Source organism: Triticum dicoccoides, chromosome 3B (assembly GCF_002162155.2).
Source record: "Triticum dicoccoides isolate Atlit2015 ecotype Zavitan chromosome 3B, WEW_v2.0, whole genome shotgun sequence".
In the NCBI taxonomy this organism is placed as follows: domain Eukaryota; kingdom Viridiplantae; phylum Streptophyta; class Magnoliopsida; order Poales; family Poaceae; genus Triticum; species Triticum dicoccoides.
The window spans coordinates 192519819-192546404 of NC_041385.1; the positions used below are offsets into that span (position 1 = coordinate 192519819).

Consider the following 26586-nt stretch of genomic DNA (forward strand, 5'->3'; position numbering starts at 1 on the left):
CTAGTACGTTCCTAGATCACGCACGCATCCGGCTAGTTTCCTGACGATGAGAGGGAGGCCGTACCTGGGCCGCAGCGTGAGAAAGCTGCTGGGCTTGTGCACGTACCCAGGAGAGAGTGAGAAGGAAAACCTCTTGACTTCGGCGCCTCACGTGGCTGACCTATCGCTAGCACTGCGAAACCTACCCTAGCCGCCAATGGCGACTAGGGTTTACCTACTCCGCCGGCATCCAGCCGGCGTTGAGTCTTCCCTACCGTCCTCTTCTTCTACCCATCACCTCTGATCGCTCTGGACCCTCGGGCTGACCAGGGGGATAGCTTGCCTGTCTTCCCGGCCTTGGGGTTGGGGGCTCGACGAGGAGGGTAGATTGGTTCTACCAGCAGTGGTGGCTGATGCTTTTTCGGCCATGGACGTGTTGATGGGCAATGACCAGGTTGTCCCTGCCGCTCACAAGGATCTGCACGATGGTGTATATCTACAGCTAGTTCTGTTGCTGCACCCCCACCCCTGGCTATCTTTGTCACACCACGAGAGAGGAAGAAGCTCAAGAAAGGAGCAAGTGCAGGAATAGAAGATGGTTCTGATGGGCATAGTGAGAGTACAATCCAGAGTTTGGTGGCCTCCCAGGTGGAGAGCCGCCGTGCCTAATGTATACCTTGTGTTGGAACTGTCGGGGGCTTGGCGACCCCGCGACAGTTCGAGAATTGTGCGACCTCGCGCGGGAATGTGCGCCGACGATCCTTTGTGTTGTGGAAACGCAAATTGCAAAGTATCGGGTGGCACTACAAGAAATATGCTATCTTGTGACCTCCACTATTGGTCACTGAAAGGTCATTGTTTTCAATTCGTGACCTTTTTGTGACCAAAATCAGAAGGTCAAAAGCTAAGGGTCGTAAACTGACTATAGCGACCTTTCTTTTGGAATGGTCGTAGACGTTTATGACCAAAAAAAGGTCGTAGATTTTACGACCAATTATTTTGCTCACTAGCAATCCGACCACAACACGTCAGATCTACCGTGGCAAGCTGACGTGGCATAATTACGACCAAATGAAAAGGTCGTAAAATAGAATCAGCCCGGTCCATTTCAGCCGTCTACATGGGCCAAGCCCAATAATTCAGCCCGTTTAATTTTATTTCTATCTTTATTTTGCTTATGTGTATGGGCCTGGCCCAATAATTTGGCCTTTTATTTTCTAGGAATGGAGCCTTTTTCTGATGAATTTTTTTTATAGTCCACTATTTTTTTGGGCCACAACCTTTTTGGTCTAGTTCGAATTTGGGCCTTGGCCTTTTTATTTTCTGCTATGCAGCCTTTTATTAAAAAAATTCTTACATTCATTTCCTATTTTAGGCCCAAGCCTTTTTGGTCTAATTCTTGTTTGGGCCTTGGCCTTTTTAGAGCCCAAGTTCTCGTTTTGCATAACTTCACATAAAATAAACAATAAACAGAAAGGCCCAGGTGCACAAGTGATCCACAAGCCCAGGTGCACAAGTGATCCACATAACTTCACAGAAAATAAACAATAACTCCACAACTTCACAAGTGATCCATAACTTCACAGGTTCACAAGATCACATAACTTCACAAGATCACATAACTTCACAGGTAGCAATGCAACAAAATGCTCAAAGACAAACTTCACAGGTTCAAACTAGGTTCACAGCCATCAAACTAGACAGCAATGCTCAAGTTCAAAATGCTCAAACTACCATCAAAGCAGCACAGCCATCAAACTGCCTTAGCTCCAAAGAGAGCCATCAAGTGGGCTAACTTCTCTTCCTGTTCTTGAGACTTCTTGCGCAGCTGCTCAAGTTCCTTGTCACATGCAGCTTCAGATTCTTCTGCCTTCATCTTGATTGCCGCCAATTCTTCTTGCACCAGGTCAGCTTGAAGCTCGGACCTCTGCAGCTTCTGCTCAAGGTCACGAACATGAGCAAATACTTCAGCAGTTGCTTTGCGGGAGTTGTTCCTAGATGGCTGGAGCCTAACATTCGTGAGGAATGTGCTTTGCTTGACAGATTTCAACAGCACTTCTTCGACAATTTGAACAGTAGACTTTGGCTCTTCACCTTCTGGTACCGGCGCGTCCTTCATTTCTTCCATCTCAAGCTAGCATATGGAGGAAAATGATAGGCATTAGTGGAGAAACCAAACCAGCACACAAATGGATTATTTGAAGTAACTAAACCAGCAAAGAAAATCTATACAAGAAGATGATGACTAGTGACCTGGAGACATGCAATTGGAACAATATGATCGCTTCATTAAGCCTAGAATTGTGGTTCTATATAAGATGGCTTCCTGACTAACATTCAGATCAAATTTCATCATGTCATAAAAAATGCAACAAATAGCATCAAAGCTGTTCTAATATGTTCATTAAGCCTAGCATGGAACTATAAGCATGGAACTATCAAACAACATCAAAGCATGTGAACTGGCTCCGAATCAAACAACATCAAATCATCAAAGCATCAAAGTTGGCATGGACAAAGCTGGCATCAAAGCTGGCATGAATCAAACAGGGCATGGACAAAGCATGGAGTGACTTACTATAGCAGTCTTGACTGGCTCCGAAAACCCGTGCTTCTTGCTGTTGTGGGTGGCCTTAAACAAGTCAATCGCAGACAGCTGCTCACCCTTACGCTCTTCTTTCTGAAATGTTTTTCAACAAAAATCAAAATGTTATTCAGCAAGAATCAGAAATGTTATCCAACGAGGATCAAACAGTAAGGTCTCTAGAGAAAAGTTGACACAGTGGCAAAAATGTGTGCTGTGCCTCGAACCAGTTCTGTGATTGTACACGACTTTTTCTCGATTCATCTTGTTCGACACACAGGTTTCCTACAAAAAAGCATACTGTCAACATGATCTAGCACTAGCATATCATGTGTAGAACATAAAGCATCAAACAAAGCAGAGACAAACCTTGTGTCTTGGGGTAGATCAGGTACCAGAGACTTGATGCTGACTTTATTTGCGGCTACGGTATCAAAATACTTCTTCTTGATCTGATGGCGTCTGTTCTTTGAATTTTTCTGCAGAATATCTTTGCACGCGGTCTTGATGGTTTCCGAGTCCGTGTTCATCTCAAAATTTGCCTACCAAGACAACAAACAAGGTAGGAACAATATTAGTGATCATGCATAGGTGTAACAGAAAATAGATAGCACATTAACTATGAAACAAGTAGCTTACAGCAACTTTTCCAATGTAGTTCTCCAATGGACTAGCATTTTTTTGTATAGCTTGAAGTGAGCAAGAACCGGAAGATGGTTTCTTGCAACGAGTCCACACTCAGAAGCAAGCTTTGCTGATTGCAGAGGCTTCTCTGGACGCTTCAGCCCTTCGGCAATTTGGATAGGCACCTTGCTACCAAGCGACTTGGTGATCCTCTCTAGCCCTTTGCCCTTTCTAGGTCTAGTCTTGGTAGTCATTGCATCTGAAAATGAAATTGGACTCATAAATTAGAATAGAAATCGACAAATGCAGGAATCGACAAAAGCATACATGATCATTCCATTTGGAAAATGCACTAGTAAAAGATAGCATTGCAAAGGTCAACTTGCCTGATTGAAGCACAAGATGTTGTTCTTCTTCATTGATGACAGCATTCCTGTCAATAGAAGGTGCAATAGGGCTGAGGTCTGTGTGGACAGTGCCTGCTTCATCAATGCAGATGGTTCCTCCTTCATCTAGGCAGACAGTGCCACTTCCATCCATGCTGAGAGTGGTTCCTTCATCCATGGGCGGCAACTCATCACCCATTTGCACCGAGGTCTCAGAGCCCATGTGCAGCAGACTTTCCTGATGGTCCATTGCAGTCGCCATCTTTACTTTCTGCCTTGTGACTCTATCAAGGGCAGGTTCATCAGGTTCCAGGATCCTCTTTTTTTGTCCTGGAGCTGGGGCCATCACCCTTCCTGGAGGCATTGCAGCAGATGTTTCTGAGCTCTTCTTCTTGTTGTTGACTGTCTTCTTAACACCAGGCCTCTTCGTCCTTGATTCCTTCAGTGCCTCGTATAAACAGCACGGAAAAAAGCATTAGATCACAAGAGAAATATGTGATCACAAGGAATAACATAGCATAAGAGAACCCCAGCCCTCCAAGCAAGACAGAGTTTGCACCTTAACAGTCTTGCTCACTACAACATCATCCACTTCCTCTCCATCAATAACTTCATCCTCCTTAGGATTGTACTCTGGGTCATCATTGATAACTCCACTACCTTCTTGAACCTCATCACTTCTACCTTCTCGTACATCATTTGTTTTCCTAAGCATCGACGCTATTGCACCGATGCCAAGGGACTGGAACAGCCGATTGTTCCTCATGATATTTCTAGCCCTAACCTTCTCGTACTCGGTGAGAGGCTCTTCTTTGCATGATAAAGGAAACGTAACTATTAGGTGAATGTTTGGAATGCATGGATAGACAGCCAAACATATCTTATGAAATTTTATTATCATTTAATCCTAGTTATTCAGGTAAGGAAGACTAACAGCACACAGGCACAATTAAGCCAGCTTATTTAGATTGCAGCAATGCATTTCACTTAGCATATTAAGACACAGATTTTATGAAACTGACAGTATAACCACAAGGAGCAAGTTGCATACCAACGTTTGGCCTCACGTTTGACCTTGTCATCCTTGCCATGGATGATCTTGAGGTGGTGCTTGCAAAATAGAATAAACAACAATCAGATACAACAGGGATAAAGTAAAATGATGCACTTGTATCAATAAAGGAAAGCATTTGGACCAACATGCACATACACTGATGTACTGTTATTAATTAAGCAAACATGTAAGTGCACTAAACAAGCATGCATGTACAGTGGAAATATATGTACACTAAACAAGCAAGCAAGCAAAGTGCTACTGATAGAAACAAGCAAGCAATGATGGAAATTGAAAATAAGCAAGCAAATACTATTGATACAAACCCTAATTAATAAGCAAGCAAGTAGCTTCTTCTCCATGTGCTACTGATACAAGCAAGTACTGCTGATGGAAACCCTAATTAAGCATGTATGCTTGCAAGCAACATGTATGTTAGCAAGCAAGCAACATGAACTAGTGAATTGGTGTCATGTACACATGCTTAGACAGTCTGACAGCAAGCAAGCAACATGAACTAGTGAATTAGTAAAGCATGAAACAACAGTACTTGCAAAAGTACAAAAGCAGATGAAAAATTATTCTCAACTACTCAATAAAGTTCCTGGTCTTTGCAACAACAACAAAAAAAGGCAAGAGGGCCACACGGGACGGCCTTTATGCTGATAAAGAAATGCTCATCTGAATCATGCAATTCCACTATAGCTTGGTGACTGAACACAGCACCATCTACTTACTGTATGCGGCTTACATCATGACAACATTCACTTGGCCATACATCTCATCAGAGAGATACAGCATGAACATCAGGTTCAGAAACATCAGTGACACAGCGCCCCGCTCACAAGAGAACATCCGTATTGCAAGTTTAGTATTTTTGCTAGTTGGTAGGCCACATTTGATGATGTGACGCGGAGGTCTCCCATTTTTTTGATTTTTTTGAATTTTTTATGGTGTTTTCAAAAACCGGCCAATTTCGTCGTGGCGGCCGTCCATGGCTAGGGTTTGAGGTGTGCCAATCTGTTGTCGATTTTGTGATGAAATGCCTACCTTGTAGCCGCTTCACGGAAAAACACATGTCTTTAGCATTCAAAAAATGAAAAACAGTTTTTGAATTTTTTACAATGTTTTAAAAAACCGTCAGATTTCGTCACGGCGGTGGCGGTCATCCGTGGCTAGGGTTTGAGTCATGTTTTTAGCATTCAAAAAATGAAACTTATATTGTTTCATACATGAGCATGCACAAAACCCCATAATTTTATCTTTCATCCATGAGCATGCATAAAAAATTCCAATTCCCATCAATTACCAAACTAAATATTCATTTTTAAGAAATTGACATGTTTAGATGACACTGTCATACAACATCCATGAGCATGCACAAAATTAAACCTGACATACTTAACATTGACATGTTCAGATTACACTAACAAGCTTAAACCCAACATGCTTAACATTGCCACTTCATTTTCTTAACATCTTCACTCCTCCTTCTTCTCCTTCATCAACCTGATGCGCTCAGAGTGGCGAATCCCAACGCGGATGTACTCCTCTACCACAATTGGCATGGTCCTGTCACCCAGCTCTGGAATCGTCGGTGCCACTACCATCACGAGGTCATCGTCAGGCACCACCATCATGAGGTCAGCGTCAGGCACCACAATCGCGAGGTCGTCTTCAGCCACCACCATAGCAGGGTCGTCGTCAGCCACCACCATAGCAAGGTCGTCATCCCCGCTCTGCTCCTCTTCTTGCCCACTCTGCTCCTCGTCATCCCCACTCTGCTCCTCATCATCCCCGCTGCTGCTCCCATTGCCTGGCCAAATGCAACAAAGTGTGAACATGGTGTTGTCGTCGTGCTGGTAGAGGAAGCCAAAAGGATAGGAAGAAGAGAGGCAGAGAGCTTACTAGCATCATCGTCGTGCTGGTAGTACATGCGGCACATGGTGTTGTCGAACATCTTCATAGTGAACATGGCGTCACTGTCGTAGCGGAAGACAAGGAAGTACCCGAGCTGTAGCTCATGGGCGCGGGCGAAATGCTCCTAGCCGGGCCCTAGGTACATGTGGCCTTCACCATCGAACACCACCGACACGTCCCACAGCCTGTGAAGCCCGCTGTCGGCCTCCCGCAGCTTCACTTTGTGGGGCTCATGGCCAGCGAGCATCTTCGCAAACTTGTGAGGCAGCCTCTGCAGCGAGGGTCAAGCAGTGGTTAATTGTGGCAATCAAGCACTAGACAGCAGAGTGATGATAAAGAAATGAGTGATGATAAACATACCTGCCTACTGCAAGATTTCTCAATTACGATCACGAAGAACTCGAAACCTTCCAAGCCAGCCATCTCACTTCTCTGAAAAGCAACATCAATAGCATAGTAAACTAACACAGCAACAGCAACATCATCAGGTGACCACCAACATCAACAACACTAAAATCTACTATAAATTGACCAAAACATAGCAATATAAATTGACCAAAACCATATCTATTATAAATGGACCAATAGTGTATAGCTACATAGCAGGAAATACTTCATGCAAGAAAATTATAGCAGGAAATAGTTCATGCATCATCAAGAGATTATGATCATTTCTGACACTGGCCTTTCTCAACCTTTTGAGCTACCATAATCACATTACATGATGCACACATATGCAAACTTGACAGCATAATGCTCATACAAGTGTCTCATACAAGTGTCTCATACTTGCTGCCTTATCTAATTCTCATACAAGTGTCTCATAATTACATTTCTGACACTGCCTGATAATGCTCATACAAGTGTCTCATACTTGCTGCCTTATCTAATTCCTTAACTGAATCCTTAACTGAATACTTGACAGCATAATCCTTAACTAAATCAATCCCACAAATCAAACCCTAATCTAATCCAACCCTAATATAATCTAATGCAGTCCCAATCAAACCCTAACCAAATCAAACCCTAATCCAATCCCTATCTAATCTAATCCAATCTAGGCGACGGCAAGAACCCTAATCTAACCAGCAGCAGAAAACTAATCCAACCAGGAAGGAGAGAGAGCGGAAGCATTCATACCTTGGGAGAGAGAAGAAGGAGTCGGCGGTGGTGGGAGAGGAAGGAGTCGGTAGCGGTGGGAGAGGAAGGAGCCGGCGGTGGTGGGGAGGCCGGCGGTGGGAGAGGAAGGAGCCGGCGGCGGTGGGCAGTGCCTTCGATGGAGAGGAGGAGTAGGTCGAGTGGTGAGGAGAAGTGGGGAAAAGAGAGGGAGCGGGTCCACTTATCAGAGAAGTGGGGAAAAGAGAGGGAGCGGGTCGACTGGGTTGATATATTAAAAAGGGTGGGCAAAACATTTGAAATAACAGCCTCTTCCAAGCCCAGTGGTCGAAACACAGTGAAATAAGCGCCAGGTCATGGGTTCGAGCCCCCGCACGCGCAATTTTTTTGGTCGCGCGCATATTTTGGGTAGCTTGGGTACAATGGAAAAATGGCCCACTTGTCAGCGAGTGGGTCGAGTGGCCCACTTGTCAGTGAGGTGCGTGCTTGATACTTGACTAGTTTGATATATTTAAAAGGGTTGGCATAGAGTGGAAGACCAGTAATCTCTTCCTAGCCCAGTGGTAGTAACATAGTGAAACAAGCGCACGGTCGTGGGTTCGAGTCCCCGCGGGCGCATATTTTTTGCTCACTGAAGCAAAATTCAGTTAAACATTCAGTTGAAGCAAAATTCAGTTAAACATTCAGTTCTGACCAAAATTCAGTTAAAAAATAGCATCTTCAGCTCCATGCCATCAGAACACAACATCTCAATTCAGTTCAAAAAAACTTCATGAAACATAACATCTCAATTCAGTTCAAAATAGCAAGCATAACAGCTACAAAAACTACATTTTGCTCCATATTACAAAAACTACATTTTGCTGCTGGAATCTTAAAACATCATTTTGCTCCATATTGCTACAGCCATCAAGATCATCATTTTTCTACAACCATCAGGATAACATCATTTTTCTCCTAGAATCTTCAAGCATTTTTCTACCTGGAGAGAAGATTGATCACATCAGGTCACATAGATACCAAAACAAAGAACATGAAGTAATAGTATTTACCTTTGCCAGTCCATTCGCTACTCATCATCGTCGATACGAAAACAAGGAACTCTATGCACACTCCTGTTTTCCTCATCATCACTACAATATTGCAGCATAGTATGATCAGTCCGGTTTTCCTCATCCTCGCTCTCATGTTCATCCGCTACCACCTTTCTTCTTTTCTTGATGCCTTCAACTGTTGCAGCACCAATGATCACATGTTCCCGGTCCCTTCGCACTCTGCTTTGCACCGGAACTTCCATAGAGTCATCATCAGCTTGCAATGGAACTTTCGTAGAGTGATCATCTTGGTATGTTAGTCCACCATCACCGGGGCCCTTTTCCACTTCTGTTTCAGTCACACTCCACAAGTGTCTGTGCTCAAAGTTTTGCACAACTCGCCATTTTCCGTGCAAAAGAGTGTCTGGCAAATAAAACACCATTGTTGCTTGTGTTGTTAGAATAAAGGGATCACTCTTATACCAGCACCTTGTAGTGTTGATGCTTTTGAAGTGGCCATCATATTTGAAAAAAGAGTCTCTCTTCTTCTTGCTACCAAGCTCAAACCAGTCACAGCGAAATAAGACAACCGAGCGATGGGTGCCACCACTAGAGTTGTACTGCAACTCTACGATGCTTCTCAACTGACCATAGAAGTCAATGATCTCACGATCATGTGACCCCTCAGTGACGATTCCACTATTCTGTGTCTTCCTTTTTTTCCTCGCGGTCAACGGTGTGGTACCAGACACCGTCAGCAATGCATGCTGAATACACTCTCACTCGCTTATCCGGTAAGCATGCCAAAGTAAATAGATCATCACTGACCTTCTTCTCCTCATGCAACTTTCCAATCTGCACAAATAAACCATTTAGCAAACAATGGTATTTAACAATTGGTGAATAACACAGAGAACATAAAACATGTGGCTAAAGATCTCACGTGATTCTTAAACCACTTAGCAAACCCCTTGGCAACCCTTTTATCAACATGGATATTGCTTTGTTCCTGATTTAACTCTTCCTTGCATTTCCTGCAATGCCAACAAAACATGTGAATTAAAACATTACGCTGGTGCCAACCCAAGCAAAAAAATATATATAATGAGTGCACAAGATATAACGTACTCAATATATGGTAGATCCTCGGCGCAATTGCTGAGCACAAACCAAACCATCTTGTCATACTCATCACCAGCCTCCAAGTATTGTGAGTCTCCAAGAAAGTTCACACCATGGTTGAAAACAGAGACATCACCACGTTGCGAATCAGACCGCTCTCTATTTCTGCCCGGCCGGTTCCATCTTGTTTCCACATCGCCAAAGTATCTAGAGCAAAACGTCAAGCACTCGTCAACGACATATGCTTCAGCAATCGAACCTTCAGGTCTTGCCGTGTTTCGCACATAACGCTTACAAGTAAGCAGCCTTCTTTCGATTGGGTACATCCAACCGTATTGCACAGGGCCTCTAAGCATTGCTTCTTTTGGTAAGTGCACCGCCAAATGGACCACCCCGGTGAAGAAAGCTGGAGGGAAAATCTTCTAGAGATTGCAAAGAATAATTGGGATTTCTTTTTCAAGTCTTTCCAGGACAGTTAACTTGAGTGTTTTGCAGCACAGTTCTCTAAAGAAATTTCCCAGCTCAGCAACCGCTTCATATATATCCTTGTCCATGATTCCTCGGAGGCCCGCCGGTAAAATCCTTTGGAGGAGGATGTGACAATCATGAGTTTTCAGTACGGAAAGCTTGAATCCATCAGAAGTAACACACTTTGCTAGGTTAGCAGCATAACCATCTGGAAGTTTCACCGCTCTTAGGAATTCACAGAATGCAAGCTTTTGTTCTTTACTCGTTGTATAACATGCTCGTGGCATTTCAAATGAATCTTCATCTTCATTGTGTTGTAGATGCAAATCTTCTCTTATGCCCATGTCCTCCAAATCAAGCCTAGAACTAACCATGTCCTTTGTCTTCCCTTCAATGTTCAGAAACATCCCTAGCAGATTCTCGCATATGTTTTTCTCAATGTGCATTACATCGAGATTATGCCTTAATTTCATATCAGCCCAGTATGGCAGGTCCCACAAACAAGACCTCCGGTCCCAACATTGACCTTCCTCACGCTTTCTTTTCTTTGCCAGCTTTCCTGGTCTCACATCTTTCACCTTTTCAAGTTGCTGCTCCAGCTCTTCTTTAGTGAATTCAGCTGGCTTGTCACGGGTTTCATTCTCACCATTAAAATCTTTGCTTCTTTGCCAGCGATGGTTTCGGGGAAGAAAGCGGCGGTGCCCAATATAGCAGATCTTGCTCCTTATTCTCTTTGAGCAAGGGTCTTTGTCACAATGGACACAAGCCTGATAACCCGCTGTGATCCTCCCAGACAGAGTGTGCAGAGCCGGAAAATCATGGATGGACCATATGATTGCAGCACGTAGATTGAACTTTTCTTCCGGACTCAAAGCATCATATGTAGGTACACCAGTCCAGAGCTGGAGCAGTTCTTCTACGAGGGGCTCCATAAAGAGATCAAAATCCTTTCCTGGAGACTCTGGACCCGGGATAAGCAATGACATCATGAAGTTGGACTGATCCATGCATGCCCATGGTGGCAGGTTGTACGGCACCACAAAAACTGGCCACATGCTATAAGACGTGCTCATGTTCCCAAACGGATTAAACCCATCTGTGGCAATGCCAAGTTTTATGTTCCTTGGATCTGCAGCAAAATCTATATGTATACGGTCAAACTCTTTCCATGCCTCTCCGTCCGCTGGATGGCTCATCTCATTGTCCACAGGTTGCCGCTTCAGCTTGTGCCACTGTACCTCACGCGATGATTACTTCGAGATGAACATCCGCTGCAGCCTTGGTAAGGGAAAGTGCCTCGGTACCTTCTCCGGTATTGACTTCTTCCCATCAGCATCTTTCCACCTAGATGCATTGCATTTTGGACAGTTGTCATGCTTTGCTAAATCCTTCCGAAACAAGACACAGTTATTTGGGCACACATGTATTGACACATAACCTAACCCCAACCTGCGGATTATGCTCAATGCTTCATCATAAGATCTAGGAACACAACTATCAGGGAATTGCAAGCTCAAAAGACGGAGTATTGCGTTGAATGAGGCATTGCTAATCTGGTAGAAAGACTTGATGTGGAGTAACTTCACGGTGAAGGTAAATCTTGAAAATTTACCCCCTTCATGAGCTGCGCGCTTCGCCTCCTCTAACACCTCAGCAAACAATGACTTTTGTCCATCAGCACGATCTTCAGCATCGTACAAATCCTTCAATAGGTCAGGAATCCTATCATCTTCATGCCCATCCTATTCCTCCAAAATAGCATTATCTCGCAAAACCTTTTCCATGAAATCAATGCCAGCATCACCACCACCCATCATATGAGGGGCCTCTGTATCAGCTTCAAAATGTTTAGGTTGATTGTCCAAAGGTTCTCCATGATATATCCATCTATCATATGTGCTGGACATCCCATTAAGAAGCAGATGATCTTCCACTCTTCCTTGAGCCATTCTTAGACGGTTGAGGCATTCGCAGCATGGGTAAAGAATGTGAGCATCTTTGGCAAAATTTGCCCGAACAAAGGCCATGAAGTCATCAACTCCTTTCATATGTTCTTTCGAAAACTTTCTAACTCCTTTTCTAATCCAGCTTCTGTCCATCTGCCAAAGACAACAAATTGTTGCAACTTAGCAAATCAATCTAAGTGCATCAACTTTATATGCTAACTGCCTAAGCACAACATTCAGATATTTCCAATAAGAATATATGCTGCCACTAAGAACTATTTTGGTTAAACCACCAACAATAACAGCACTGTAAATTTACGTGAATGCCATTTCCAAGATTGCATCAAATCTACATCAATGAGATTTTTCCTAGTTTACATCTAATCTACATCAATATTCAGGTCCTTTAACAGTTTTGAGGCTGAAATTTCAGAGGTGTAACATCAAATCTACATCAACCCCAGGATCCTGTTTCAGGGAAAGACCAACTTGAGCTCTGTTCTATTGATTGCTGACAACGTAATTTACCAGTAATAATTGACTGAATTCCAAAAGAATTCTTAACAATGTCATCAACAACAATTCTCCTAATAACTTCATCAACAGAAATTCTCTTCACAATTTCTACCAAATTCATCAATGACATTTCCAACAGATTTTTCCAAGCTTACAACAAATCTACATCAAATCAGAGGCGCAACACAGGAAAATCTGAGGCAAATCAGAGGCAAGGAGGGGAGAGGGGTGCATACCGGGAGGTGTGCTTGCGGCGGAGAGGGGGGAGAGGAGTCCCCCATGCTCGGCGAGCTGCTCCTGTCGTGGACAAGGCGAGCGGCGAGGCCGTGGGCGAGGTCACCGGTGGCGAGGTCGCCGTTCTTATCAGTCGCCCACACCCCTGCTTCGCCTCCACGTCCCTGCCTCGCCTCCGCCCCCTGCTGGTTACCTCCACTGCCAGCCCCGCCCCCGCCTCCGCCCCTGCTGGTTGCTTCCGCCACGAGGCCGTGGGCGAGGTCACCTGCAGCGAGGTCGTGGGCAAGGCGAGCGGCCCCTATTGGTTGCTTCGGCCGCCAGCCCTGCCCGCCGGCTGCCGCCTGCCCGCCACCCACCGGCCCCGCCCTCGTTCGTTGCTTGTTTCCGCCGCCGCCCGCCGCCACCTGGTCGGAAGACCTAGAAAAACGCTATGTGTTGCTCTGTTCGATGCCACCCACCTGGTCGGAAGGCCCCACTTGTCACTGATATGAGAGAGCTGTGGTTTTATATAATGTATAGATAAGTTCCCATACATGAGCAACTGTCCCTCTCTAGCCCAGCGGTAGCAAGCGAGCGAAGCAAGCGCGAGGTCGTGGGTTTGAGTCCCCGCTAGCGCACATTTTTTGGGCGAATTAAGCACTCGGCCCCTCCTGTCAAATGGGTCCTGCATGTCAGTGTGTGCCCCATCTGTTGTTGAATATTAATATTTAACAAAAAATGACACCTAGACAGTGACACATAAGCGAGGTTGCTGAGGTGGCTGCCTAATCATCCTAATTCATTCAAAATCAAGTGTAGTGACCATGTTATATTGGTCGTTATCAGCTAGGCGTGAGGCAGTGGACAGTGCTTCCCGCTTTTATGACCATTTCCTGTAATGGCATTATGACCTTTCTGACCAGAATGGTCGATGGTTTGGAGCCCCCCAACAGCTTTTGACCTATTGGTCTAAAATGGTCATAAATTTATGACCAATTCTTCCAGGGTCACTAACAAAAGGTCACTAGTTGACATATTTCTTGTAGTGTGGAAGGTTTGGCGAGTACACTTGGCTTTGATAGTGCCTATGGAGTTGGTAGTTCTGGACGGAGTGGGGGGCTGTGCATCTACTGGAAGAACACGGTAGACCTCACACTAAGGAATTACTCCAAGTATCATATTGATATGGTGGTTCAGGAAGTTGGAAAGGACCCTTGGCGCCTGACTTGTTGGTATGGAGAGGCGGATAGAAGCTTAAGATATAGAACATGGGATATGATGAGGTTCCCGCGAGCGGATGAGCGAGACCTTCCATGGATGTGCATCGGTGACTTTAATGAAGTGCTCCGCAGGGAAGAACACTTGGGTCCGAGTGATCGAGCATGGACGCAGATTCAACAGTTTAGAGAGGTGGTGGATGCATGCGGGTTAGCTGATATTGGCTACGTGGGCATGGACTGGACATTTGAGAAGAAGGTTACAGGTGGCCAATATTGTCGTGTCCGTCTCGACCGGGCACTTGCGTCCAATGAGTGGTGTAACATGTTTCCTTTTGCTACTCTAAGGCATCTTACTGCTGTAAAATCTGATCACTTCCCAATACTGTTGATGAATGATCTTGAAGCCAATAATAGGAGAGTTGCAATCGCTCGTCCGTTCCGATACGAAGTGATGTGGGAGCGTCACGAAGAATTCTCTAGGATACTGCAACAGGCGTGGTCGAGTAGGCCGAAGAGCTCTTCGGTCGCGGAGCTACGGCAGAAATTGGACGTGGTTGCGGCTGCGTTTACATCCTGGAGTGCGCAGTCCTTCGGTTCAGTGCGTAAGGAGCTACGGGAACTCAAGGGCCACCTTGAGGCAATGCGTGCTGACCCATGCAGGACGGGACCAATGCATGCAGAGTTAAAAATTCAAGAACGCATTGTTGAATTGAATTATAGAGAAGAGATCCTTTGGCGTCAACGATCTCGCATCTAGTGGTTAATGGAGGGTGATAATAATACAGCGTTCTTTCACAGGAAGGCCTCGGTGCGCCGAAGGAAGAACCGAGTTGACAAGCTCACCCGTGCTAATGGCACTGTTTGTGAAGACCAGGATGAGCTTGGCCAGATGACATCAGATTTCTATAAAAACTTGTATGCGTCTGAAGGAACTGTGGGTATGGAAGAGGTTCTATCGCATATCCCTTGTAGAGTTTCGGCGGAGATGAATCAACAGCTTAATGCCCCGTTTTGTGAACAGGAAGTTAAGGAGGCATTCTTTCAAATGTTCCCAACCAAAGCCCCAGGCCCGGATGGCCTCCCGGCACACTTTTTTCAGAAAAATTGGGATATTTGTCGTGAAGAGGTGACTGGCATAGTATTACGGATTCTCAATGGTGAGGATTCTCCGGAAGAGATCAACAAAACCTTCATTGTTATCATCCCTAAGGTATCAAAACCGACACTTTTGTCTCAGTTTCGACCTATTAGCTTGTGCAAGGTGATATATAAAATTGTCTCGAAAGTACTGGCTAATCGTCTGAAGCTCATCCTTCCGGAAATTATTTCTATGGAGCAATCTGCTTTCGTGCCAGGTAGACTCATTACCAACAACGTGATCACTGCCTATGAATGTTTACACTATATGAAAGTCAAGAGGGGGAAGAAAAATACTTTTTGTGCTCTCAAGCTCGACATGATGAAGGCCTATGACCACGTAGAGTGGGCATACTTGAAGAAAGTTATGGTCAAGCTGGGTTTCAATGCTATTTGGGTTGAACTAATTATGAGTTGCGTATCTTCGGTGTCTTTCTCAGTGTTGTTTAATGGAGGCAAGTTGGAAGAATTTAAGCCATCTAAGGGACTCCGGCAGGGTGACCCTATTTCACCGTATCTATTCTTGCTAGCGGCTGAAGGATTATCATGTATTTTGAAGGGCCGAAATATCACTAATGATGTTGCTGGGATCAAAGTGGCCCCCACTGCACCATGTATTAATCACTTGCCTTTTGCAGATGATAGCATTTTATTCGTCAAAGCCAATGAAGTGGGAGCCCAGCAAATTAAGGATTCTTTGGACATCTATTGTTAGGCGTCAGGACAAAGGATAAACATGGACAAATCTTCAATTTTCTTTGGAAAAGGTTGTTCTGACGCAACCCGTGGGCAGATTAAGGGACTCCTTGGGGTCCAAAATGAATCACTAGCGGAGAAATACTTGGGATTGCCCTCGTCCGTGGGTAGATCTAAGAATGGAGTTTTCAAATATCTCAAGGATAGAGTTTGGGCTCGTGTAAGAGGGTGGATGGAGAAGGCTTTATCTTGTGGAGGGAAAGAAATCTTGATCAAGTCGGTGGCTCAGGCGATACCCACCTATTCGATGGCGTGCTTCAAATTACCTCGAGGTCTTTGCGAGCATATAAATTCTTTGCTTAGAGAATTTTGGTGCGGCTGCAAGGACGGTGAGCGCAAAACAGCATGGGTTTCGTGGGACGAGATGACTAGGATGAAACGAGATGGTGGTCTAGGCTTCCGGGACATTGAGCTCTTCAATCTCGCGTTATTGGCTCGACAAGCATGGCGAATGTTAACTAACCCAGATTCCATCAGTGCCCAAGTTTTAAAGGATGTCTATTTTCCTGAAGGAAATATCCTAACTGCTGTTATTGGCTCACGCCCTTCGACCGTCTGGAGGTCCATCTGCGAAGGTAGGGATGTGTTGAAGCTGGTCGTAATCCGGAGAATTGGTGATGGAAAAGAGACACAGTTTTTTGATAACTGGCTCCCACGCGACCATAAGCTACAGCCGATTTGTGCAAGGAGTGCAACACCACCGGAGTTTGTTAGTGAATTAATTAACCAAACCGTGCATGCATGGAACATAGAGGCTGTACGAGAGCATATGATCCCACCTGATGCGGACGTGGTGCTAAACATCCCGCTAAGTTCAATGAACTTGCCGGATACCTGGGCATGGCACTATGAGCACTCTGGACGATTTTCTGTCCGCTCAGCCTATCGGCTACTAGTGGAGACGAAGTGACAAAGAGAGGACTGGCTCGAGCACCGACCGGGCCGTCCGACCTTGAAAGAAATCGCCGACAATGGTTTGATTTATGGGGCATCAAGGTTCCTTCTAAAGTTAAAAATTTTGCTTGGCGACTTGCTCATGTGTCCCTCCCGACGGGTGATGTAAGGCTATCTCAAAACATGGCGCAGGAGGCGACTTGTTCTATTTGCAATGCAGCTGAAGATTCATGGCACCATTCGCTCATAGACTGTAACATGGCGAAAGCAGTATGGTCACTGATGGATGATGATGTTGTGAATCTCGTTCAGTCACGTGATCAGGAAGATCCTAAGTTGTGGTTGTTCAATATAACCGAAGTAGCATCACATGCGGAAGTTGTGAAGGTCCTGATAACACTATGGTCCATTTGGTGGGCTCGCCGGAAAGTGATTCACGAGCAACAATTTCAGAGTCCGCTATCGACGTTCTCCTTTATCCAGCGTTTTCTGTCAGAGCTTGAAGGGCTACCAGTCAAGAAGTCTAACCAGCCCAGCCAACCCCGTAGGCCTGCCCGGGGCGGCTGGCAAGCTCCTGCTGTGGGAAGTGCCAAAATTTATGTTGACGGAGGTATAGACAGACGAGAACGGAAGGGAGCTGTAAGTGCAATTTGCCGTAATGTGACGGGTACCTTCCTGGGCGCATCCTCAATTGTTTTTGAAGGTCTTACACATCCATCGACACTTGAAGCCATTGCATGCAGTGAGGCAATGTCGCTAGCTCTTGATCTAAACCTCTCATAGTTACAAATTGCTACGGATTGTCTACAAGTGGTTCACAACATCAAGGAGGATAACCCATGCAGTTATGCCGTAATCATCAAGGAGATTCTCGCGAAAAAGGTGTTGTTCCAGGAGGTGTCCATTAGTCATGAAAATTGAGCATGCAATATTGAAGCACATAGTCTAGTGAAAGCTGCTACTTCTCTCGAGAGTGGGCGCCATGTTTAGCTCACCTCACCCCCACCTATAGCTTGTATCCCTACAAACATTGTTTAAATAAAGTTATAATGGTGTTCTCAAAAAAAAGGAAAACCTCTTGACAATCATGGCTATCACGGTCTACACCTCGACCATGGCAAAATTCTGCCCGGCACAGATTCTCGGCCCATATGAGAATGCCAGGAGCGCATTGGAATGCTTAGCGGCACTCGAGACGCCGTTTTCGAACCTCATGGGGTTGAACTCATCGGCGTCGGTGCCCCAGACCTCTTTGTCCCGGTGCAGCATCATCAGCGGGATCGTTATCATTGTTCCTTTGGGCACCATGATGTTTGCGAGCACGGTGTCGGAGGCGGTCTTCCTCTGCAGATAGCCTAGGGGGCCGTACAGCCTCAGCGTCTCCAAGAGCAGCATGTTAGGGCATCTCCAGTCGCGCCCCCAGGAAGGCCTCCAAGGCATTTTTTTCACACCGGCGCCGAAAAAACGGCCCAGTCGCGCCCCCAGGAGCCCGATTTTTGCCGGCTTGGGCCGAAACAGCGCCGGCGGACCCAGCCCGAACCCGGCGTGCTGGGGGGCGCCCGGGGCGCCGGGCGAACTGTTTTGGCGCGAAAAAGCCGCGGGCCCGCCGCGTCAGCGACACGGCTCTCTTCTCGGCCCTTCATCGTCCTCATCGCCTCGTTTCCCTCGGCGAATCAATGCCAAAGCTGTCGCGCGTTGCCGCGCCGGTCAGCCTACACCATTGATGCCTCACGGGCGACGCAGTGAAGACCGGACGACGCGCGTTCCTCGCCCTCCCTCGTCCGCCACGCGTACACACGGTGGCACGCGCGCCTCGGCCTATATATGACGCGCCCCGACGCACTCAGCGACTCACACTCTCCCGCCATCGTCGTTCCTCCCTCTCCTCTCCTCTCTTTCACCGTCTCCAGTTCACACCCATGGCCGAGCGCTTCCCAGGCGACGGCGCGGCGACGAACGGCTTCGGCCGCCGCCATCTTCATGAAGACGAGGCTCGCCTCCTTTACGAGGCCGAGTACCCGGTCCCGCCGGACATGCGGGTGCCCGGGGCATGGAGGATCAGCGCGGGCGGCGTGCCGGTGCCCCCGGTACCTATCGGCGCGACGCGGCATGCGGAGATCACACGCATCCGCTCGAACCTGCCGCGTGCGGCGAGGGAGGGGCCACGGTACGTCCCCGACAGCCCGCTCTGGGACCCTTACTTCCGCCGCCGTCACGCCCAGCAGCTCGAGGCCACCAACGCCGTCGTGCCCTCCGGCAGGCTCAACGCCGCCGGCCGGCGTCGGTGGTGGGGCGTGCCTGGGCGCACGTTGGAGGCCGTCCTCGAGTACATCGAGGGCGGCAACACGCCGCGCCTCGAGTACCCCGCTCCCCCTTCCTTCTCACGCCGCTGGGGAAGCTCCTGGACCCCGATTCGCATGGATACCGGGGGGTCCTCCTCCTCGTCCGGTGGCTCGCCCTGCCTCCGCCCCGTCAAGCCGGAGCCCCAGGGCACGCCGGTCAGCGCGCGTACCCGCAGCTCCGGCGTCCGCATCGGCGCCAACGCCTCTCCACCCACCGGCCGCTTCGTCCTCGTCGAGCCCAAGCCGGAGCCCGGCCTCCCCGCAGAGTACGAGGAGATAGCCCGACGCGGCTTCTCCGACGAGGACACCATGCGGTGGGCGCGGGACGACTACCTCCGCGACGAGATGGTCCGGCAGCGCCGGGCCCTAGAGGAGATCGCCGCCCGCAAACGTGGGCGCGAGGACGAGCACGACGTCGTGGTCCTCGACAGCGACGACGACGACGACGACGACGCCCCCGGACCGTCCAACCCGCCGCGCCAACCAGGGGAGGGATGCAGCAGGGACGGCGGAGGCGTAGGCGGGGGCGGCGACGACGACGACGACGATGACGACGACGGCGGTGACTACACGCGGTTCTACAGCCTCCTCGGCATGTAGAACTGCATGGGCGGGCGGCGAGGCGAGCGGCGAGGGAGACGGCGGTGGTAGCCCGCGGTAGTTTTTTTTTCTTTTTTTGTAAAATATGTTTAAGTTTGAACGAACTCGCCGATGTTTGCGTTAAATTTGAGTCGTTTTTTGCCGTATTTGACTTTTTTGACTAACCGTGGGCGCCGCGACTGGGGGCATCACGCCCCCAGTGCGCGGTTTAGCGTCGGTGCGCCCCAGGGGGCGATTTTTTGCCCCTCCTGAGGGGCCAACGGCTGGAGATGCCCTTAAGCTGCATATATAGCTATATGTGTCAGTACTTCCTTTAATTTGATTCTACCAAAAAAATCGTTGATACTGTCAAAGAACCACGACAAAAAATATGCAACAGACGGAGTACATTTTAGAGTACGTCCTTTTTTCTGAAGCTGTCGGAGCTAGTGATTAGCTAGACATAGATGGAGAAATTCATTGATGTACGGTACCTACCAGCTTGAGTTTGCCAAGGGACTCGATGCTGGCGCCGTCAGGACATTCTCGGCCCACCTCCTCCCTGACCATCTCCTGCCAGCGTGGGTATCTGGCGAGCAGGAACATGGCCCAGGCGATGAGGTTGGCGCTTGTGTCGTGCCCTGCCGCGAAGAAAGTCTTGCACTCGCCTATCATCTCTGCGGTGCTCAGTCTCGCAGCACCGGCGGTTGGCTGGCTGCATGCTTGCAGCATCAGCCCAAGCAGGTCGTCTCCGTAGATGCCGGTCGCCAGCCGCCGCGATGATCTGCGAGATCTTGCATGTCACAAGCTTGTCGAGCTTCCGCGTTCGGAGGTTGCGGCGTGTCGGAAGGTACCTTATACATACAGAAGCAAACCAATTTCAGTCGGATGACACTACGTACGGTTATGATGGGCAAGCAAGTTACCACCTGAATCCAGGTATTGGAGGATCCGCCAACGCGTATGCCGCGAGCTCCAGCAGCTCTTCGCTGGCGACGAACACCTCCCAGGCATCCTTGTAGTTGTCCCCCAACATCACTCGTGCGATCACGCTCATGGCTATCTCGCCTGAGTCGTGCCTCATGTCTATCTCGGCTTGCTGGCTGTTCCCCGCTTGCATTTTGGCGCACCACAGGTCCATCGTCTGCTGTGTGCACTCCCATGCCATTGCTGACATGGACTGATGAACAGCCAAAAGTAAAAGCATCTCCTTCAGATCATGTTAGTACAGACTAGCTAACGTAGGCCCAACAAATAAATTTAACTAAGTTACTACCTCCGTTTCAAAGTAATTCAAGTTTTAGATTTGCCTTAAGTCAAACTTCATTTCCCGCAAAAAAAAATCATCAAACTTCATTAAGTTTGGCCAAATTTATATGAAAATCTAGCAACATCTACAACATTAAATTTGCTTCATTAGATTCATTATGAAATATATTTCGATATTGTATGTATTGATATTGTAGGTTTTAGTACAAAGTTGCTATAAATTGGGTCAAATTTTAACAGGTTTGACTCAGGACAATCATAGAACTTCAATAATTTTGAAACGGAGGAAGTAGTTTACCTTGATCTTCTCTTGGTTGAAAGCTGGGTGGACGAATTTGCGGCGCCGTTTCCAATCATCTCCATTTGCCAATATGACCCCATTGCCTAGGACTGCGTCCAAGCTAGGATTCATGTAGTCCTTTTGGAACAAGTCCGTCCTTTCTGTCAACAGTTGCTTCACTAGGTCCATGTCAGTAGAACAAAGGGCTGGTATCGGTCCTAACCAGTAGAGAAATGTCTTTCCTGTTGGAGTAAAGCTGGTTATGCATGTATGCATACATACAGAAATGCTCCATCTGTACCATAATATATGACATTTTAGCAGTATATTTTACGTCCTCAAACTCTTTTTGAAAGTTGAGAAATTGTTCCTCAACTCCAAAACCATCACAAGTTAGTCCCTCAACTATTTAAACCGGATACTTTTTGTCCCGTCCTAATAAGGTTTAAGGTGGTTTTACAGTGGCGTGGACCCTGTTTTAACCTAAACAGACCACGTGGCCTGGTTTTGACTAAACAACACCTGCCAACTCTCTCTCGCTCTCTCATTCTTTCGATCCCCTTTCCCTGAGCGGCGGCGCCGGAGGCGGGCAGTGAGGCATGGCTACGGCAGCGGTGGCGGCGTGGCCTGTCAGTGATTGCTGGCTGAGCACAGCTGTTGTGGTGATGGCTGCCAGGGCACGGCGGCGGCGACCTTGAGCACGCCAGTCTTGGGCAACGGCGGCGACGCCGATTCCCTCATGGTCGGCGGTGATTGAGGCATGCAGTTGCGGGTTGAGCACGGTTGCGTTGTGACTGCTGGCTGGGCACATACTTATTTGTTGTTGTCTGTTCTTATGAATGGCTTATTTGCTGCTGCCTATTCTTATGTGAGACCTCGTTGATTGTAAGCTATATTCAGGACTATTTCCCTTTCACATTTAGTACTTTGTCAGACTATGTTCACTAAATTAGGTCCAGACTATGTTTAGACAATTTTCCAATAAATTGGGTTCAGACTATGTTCAACTAAATTCAGTACAATACTCTGTAATGTTCAAAGTATGTTCAGTTATATTCAGATTTTGTTAAGCTATATTCAGTACAGCTGCCTTTCTCTTGTTCACACACAAGTAGTAGAAGTGCAAACACTTTCCTTGTATCTTGTTCTCACTTGTACACACGCACACACACACACATACTTATGCATAAACACTTAATTGACGTGGCAGTCAAGCCAGTTAACGTGGTCCATTTCAATCAAAACGGGGTTCAAGTCACAGTAAAACCATCTTAAGCGTTATGAGGGACGAAAAGTATTCAATTTAAATAGTTAAAGGACAAAAAGTATTCGGTTTAAATAGTTTAGGGATTGACTTTTGGTGGTTTTGGAGTTGAGGGATGATTTCTCAAATTTGAGAAGAGCTTGAGGACGAAAAATATACTTATCTCAAAAAATTACCGTAGTCGGACTCCCATTTTCGGAAGAAGAGTATCACGGTGGCGACGCAGTCGTGGGATACTACGTCAAGACCCTTGGCTCTCCCGGTGGCCAGCATCCTCTTTAGCTCCGGCAGTGAGCCAACCAGGAACCTGTAAGGCGGCCCTCGGATCCCCTGCCGCCGGAACCACGAGGTCATCGTGTACGGCCTCCAAACTAGATACCATACTGCCCTCGAGGCCAGCAGTAGCGTGAGGACAGTGCCCAGGGATTGCCATAGATTAGCCTCCATGAACCTACACACTCTTCTTGCTTGTGACTATTCTGGTGTAGGGAGGAGGGATATATTTATACAAACTAGACGTTCCACACTAGACCTAACGCATCCAAGATTTATCCTTCTTTTAGGGTACCAACCAAAGAATTACACTCCGGGTAGAATAGGCCTTCAAGGGGAACGCTTGGATACTCAAGATCAACCAAGTCGCGGTTGTAACCGCCGCCCACATTAGGAACTTTTCACTTTTTGGATGTTTCTGAATGATGTCCACCTTCATGAGCAAACCGAAGATACCATCGTCTGGAAGCACGCGAACGACGGGATATACACGGCGGCCACTGCATACAAGGCTCAATTTCTAGGCTTGACTCTTTCCCCCTTGAACTGTATGGTTTGTAAGGCATGGGCACCTTCAAAGGTTAAATTCTTTGCAAGGTTGGCAATGCAAGATATGATTTGGACTGCTGATCGTTTACAGCGACGAGGTTGGCCAAATTGTGGCCTATGCAAACTTTGCAATAGGGAGCAAGAAACGGGTGCCCACATTTTCTTAAGTGACGCTTTACAATTCAGATATGGAAGTCTCTTATTGAGAGGCTTGGTCTTGCGTACATAGATACATCCGAGTGGCACATGGATGAATCCGTCTACGAATGGTTGGACAAGAGAACCGACAATCGCAACCCCAACCGACAAGTTTTGGCCTCTCTCACCATGCTGGTCTCATGGATCATTTGAAATGAAAGAAATGCGCAGGTGTTCCGCCATAAGAGTGCGCCAACGACCATCCTTCTCATCGCCATCGTCGACGAGGCCAAGCTTTGGGTGACCGCGGACACAAAGAAATTAGGAGATATTTTTGTGGACGAGTAATTGTCATGCCATACTTGTGGGTGTTGTAAAACTCTAACCTCTATTCTCTTCTTATTTAATTGATGAGGCAAATCTTATGCCTTTGTTTTGAAAAAAAAAAAAAAACATCACCTCCCGTAGGTTGGCTGGAACATCACTAATCAGAAGTTGGCTGTTGCGGCTAGTTCATCGGCTAGCTTGTTCCTATCTCGTCCAATCCAAAAAATCTGATGAGAGGCAAAGGCACAAAGGCAGGCACACGAATATCATTTATAAAAGGGAAATAAAACAGAATGATTGGACGTTGAAGGACCAAGCTCCCTGGCAATCACATCCCAGTCTGTCTCTGCTACTATATAGTGTTATTTTTACTAAAGGACCCCTGAAAAAGCTTATTTCGTTTACTGGCCTCTCAAAACTTATTTCGTCGTCTGACCCTTTATTCACGCCTGACCCTCGGACGCATAACTTACACGTGAAGCCGCAGTACATCATGCCGCCTTTGACCGGTCACGGTTCATAGTCATCGTTCGTGCCGCCAGCGAGGCGCACTCCTGACGTGCATGGTGAAGAGGTAGCAGTTTTGCATGTATAGTCACAGCGTAAGGCGTATTTATCCATGGACACGGCTTTTTATTAGGCACGTACCTTTACGATGCTGAAGTGTCGGGCATTCTTTTTGGATGCCTCCGCTACTGATCCGCAGAAGTGCTTGACGCGTACGTTTTTACCAGGCGTCTTAACTATTTTTCTTTTCAGACATTCTGGTCAATTTTATCACGCCATCCAGTAGTCTAGCTGTTTGGGGCGTATGGTAAGTTGTCAGATCCTCCATCATATACTGTACTTTCATATCGCTGCCAAATTGATAGGCATGTATAGTAAGTTCAACCGTTTCTTTGAATATGTTTCCCCTGCATCAGAATCATTGACACATCTCTATTCTCCCGCTAAAGCCCTATTTCTGGCTGTCGGAGCTTCTTCCCCTCCCCATCCACTACCTAGGACGAGGTTGCCATTCCCCGTCACCATATGCATCTGTATGACAATCTTTTCTTTCCCTCAAGTCCTTGGTCTTCGTCTTCATCTTCTCTGTCGCCGTCGGTTTCTTGTCTTACAAGTGCCCGCAGATGAATCCCCAACTACTTTATAGGAGTAATATCTTTCTGCTTATGTGCTACTTGTAAGACAAAGAGCCGAGTTTGGCCCCTCGGGAATGCTGGGGATTCATCTGCGGGCACACTAAGGGACCAAGCTCGGGCCCGCGCCTAGGATCCCAGATTTGTCTGCATGCGCCATGTTGGCGTGCGCCGCAGCCATTCTTCCCGTGTGTTATGCCTCGGCTCGCCATGACACACCTGCGCCGTACACGTCGTCAGAGTCGATGTCTGCAACGCGCGTATACACGAAGTCGATCACGTACGAGACCCGCCAGCGAACGTCACACGCCATCCCCTCCACGCCGAACCGCCTAATCGAACGTTTTCTTAAAAAAGAGATGTATGCATGCGCTGTCGAGTAGTATAATGCAAAATCAGTTTATTGTCGACGCGAGGATCACGCTCTCCCACTATGCGGAGTATATTAACAAGTATGTATAGAACGAGAATGTGACTCAAGCTCATTTTAATGCCTATGCAAAAATTCTCTTAGAGAAAATTAAGGATGCTTAATTGCGCTGTCCACGACCGATGGAGAACGTAACACGAGCTCATTTTTAATGTCAAACAAAGGTACGGATCGCATCCTATGAGAGATATCGCATTGCGCGTTCTCTTAAAAAAAAAAGAGAGATGTGGTACTGTCCTTGATCGAGAACTAACACAGACTTATTTCAATTAATGTGAGCGCCAGGATCATGCTGGCACTATATACTATTAGCAAGTTTATTTTTTAAAGCACTATATAATTAGCGAGTTTGTATATTATTACTAGCTACTCAAAACACGAGTAGCTTTGATCTCAAAAAAAAAAAAAACAAGAGTACCTTCTAAATTCTCTTTCCCTCATACTCCCTCCGTCTCAAAATTCTTGTCTTAGATTTGACTAAATACGGATGTATCAAGTCACGTTTTAATATTAGATACATCCGTATCTAGGCAAATCTAAGACAAGAATTTTGGGACGGAGGGAGTATATAATCCAGCAGTTGGGGTGTTGATTCTCTGAGTCTTGACCCCGAGGCACTAGCTAACAACCAGTTGATCAGAGCTCTGACTTCTCCGGGCTAGAGCATCCGCTGCTCCTTGACAATATTATCACGCTTATCATGCTAGAGATCCTAGCTTCCCATGATGGTATATTACACCATTGAACCCATTATTAAGCTAGCTCACCTGATCAAACTCCTTTTCTTTTTTTTGAAAACTTTCAATCTATTTATCTTTAATCATACCAATTAGGGCCGGCCCTGTGTTTCGTGAGGCCCTTGGCGAACTCGACGACATGGGCCCCCTAAATCCTAAGACCGTATATATATGTATGTGTTTGCGTGGGCAATCCCTATTTGGCGCTGCAGGCGCCGGTTATTACTGTTTCCGCTAACCGGCGCCTGCAGCCGTGTTAGCTGGGCTCGGCCCGTTTTGCTTTTTTTTTT

General features: G+C 46.9%; 1 pseudogene; it reads right to left on the reverse strand.

Moving 5' to 3' along the window:
* LOC119279462 lies at positions 1–23150 on the reverse strand (annotated as a pseudogene).
* Between the last annotated feature and the right edge of the window lie 3436 nt (positions 23151–26586).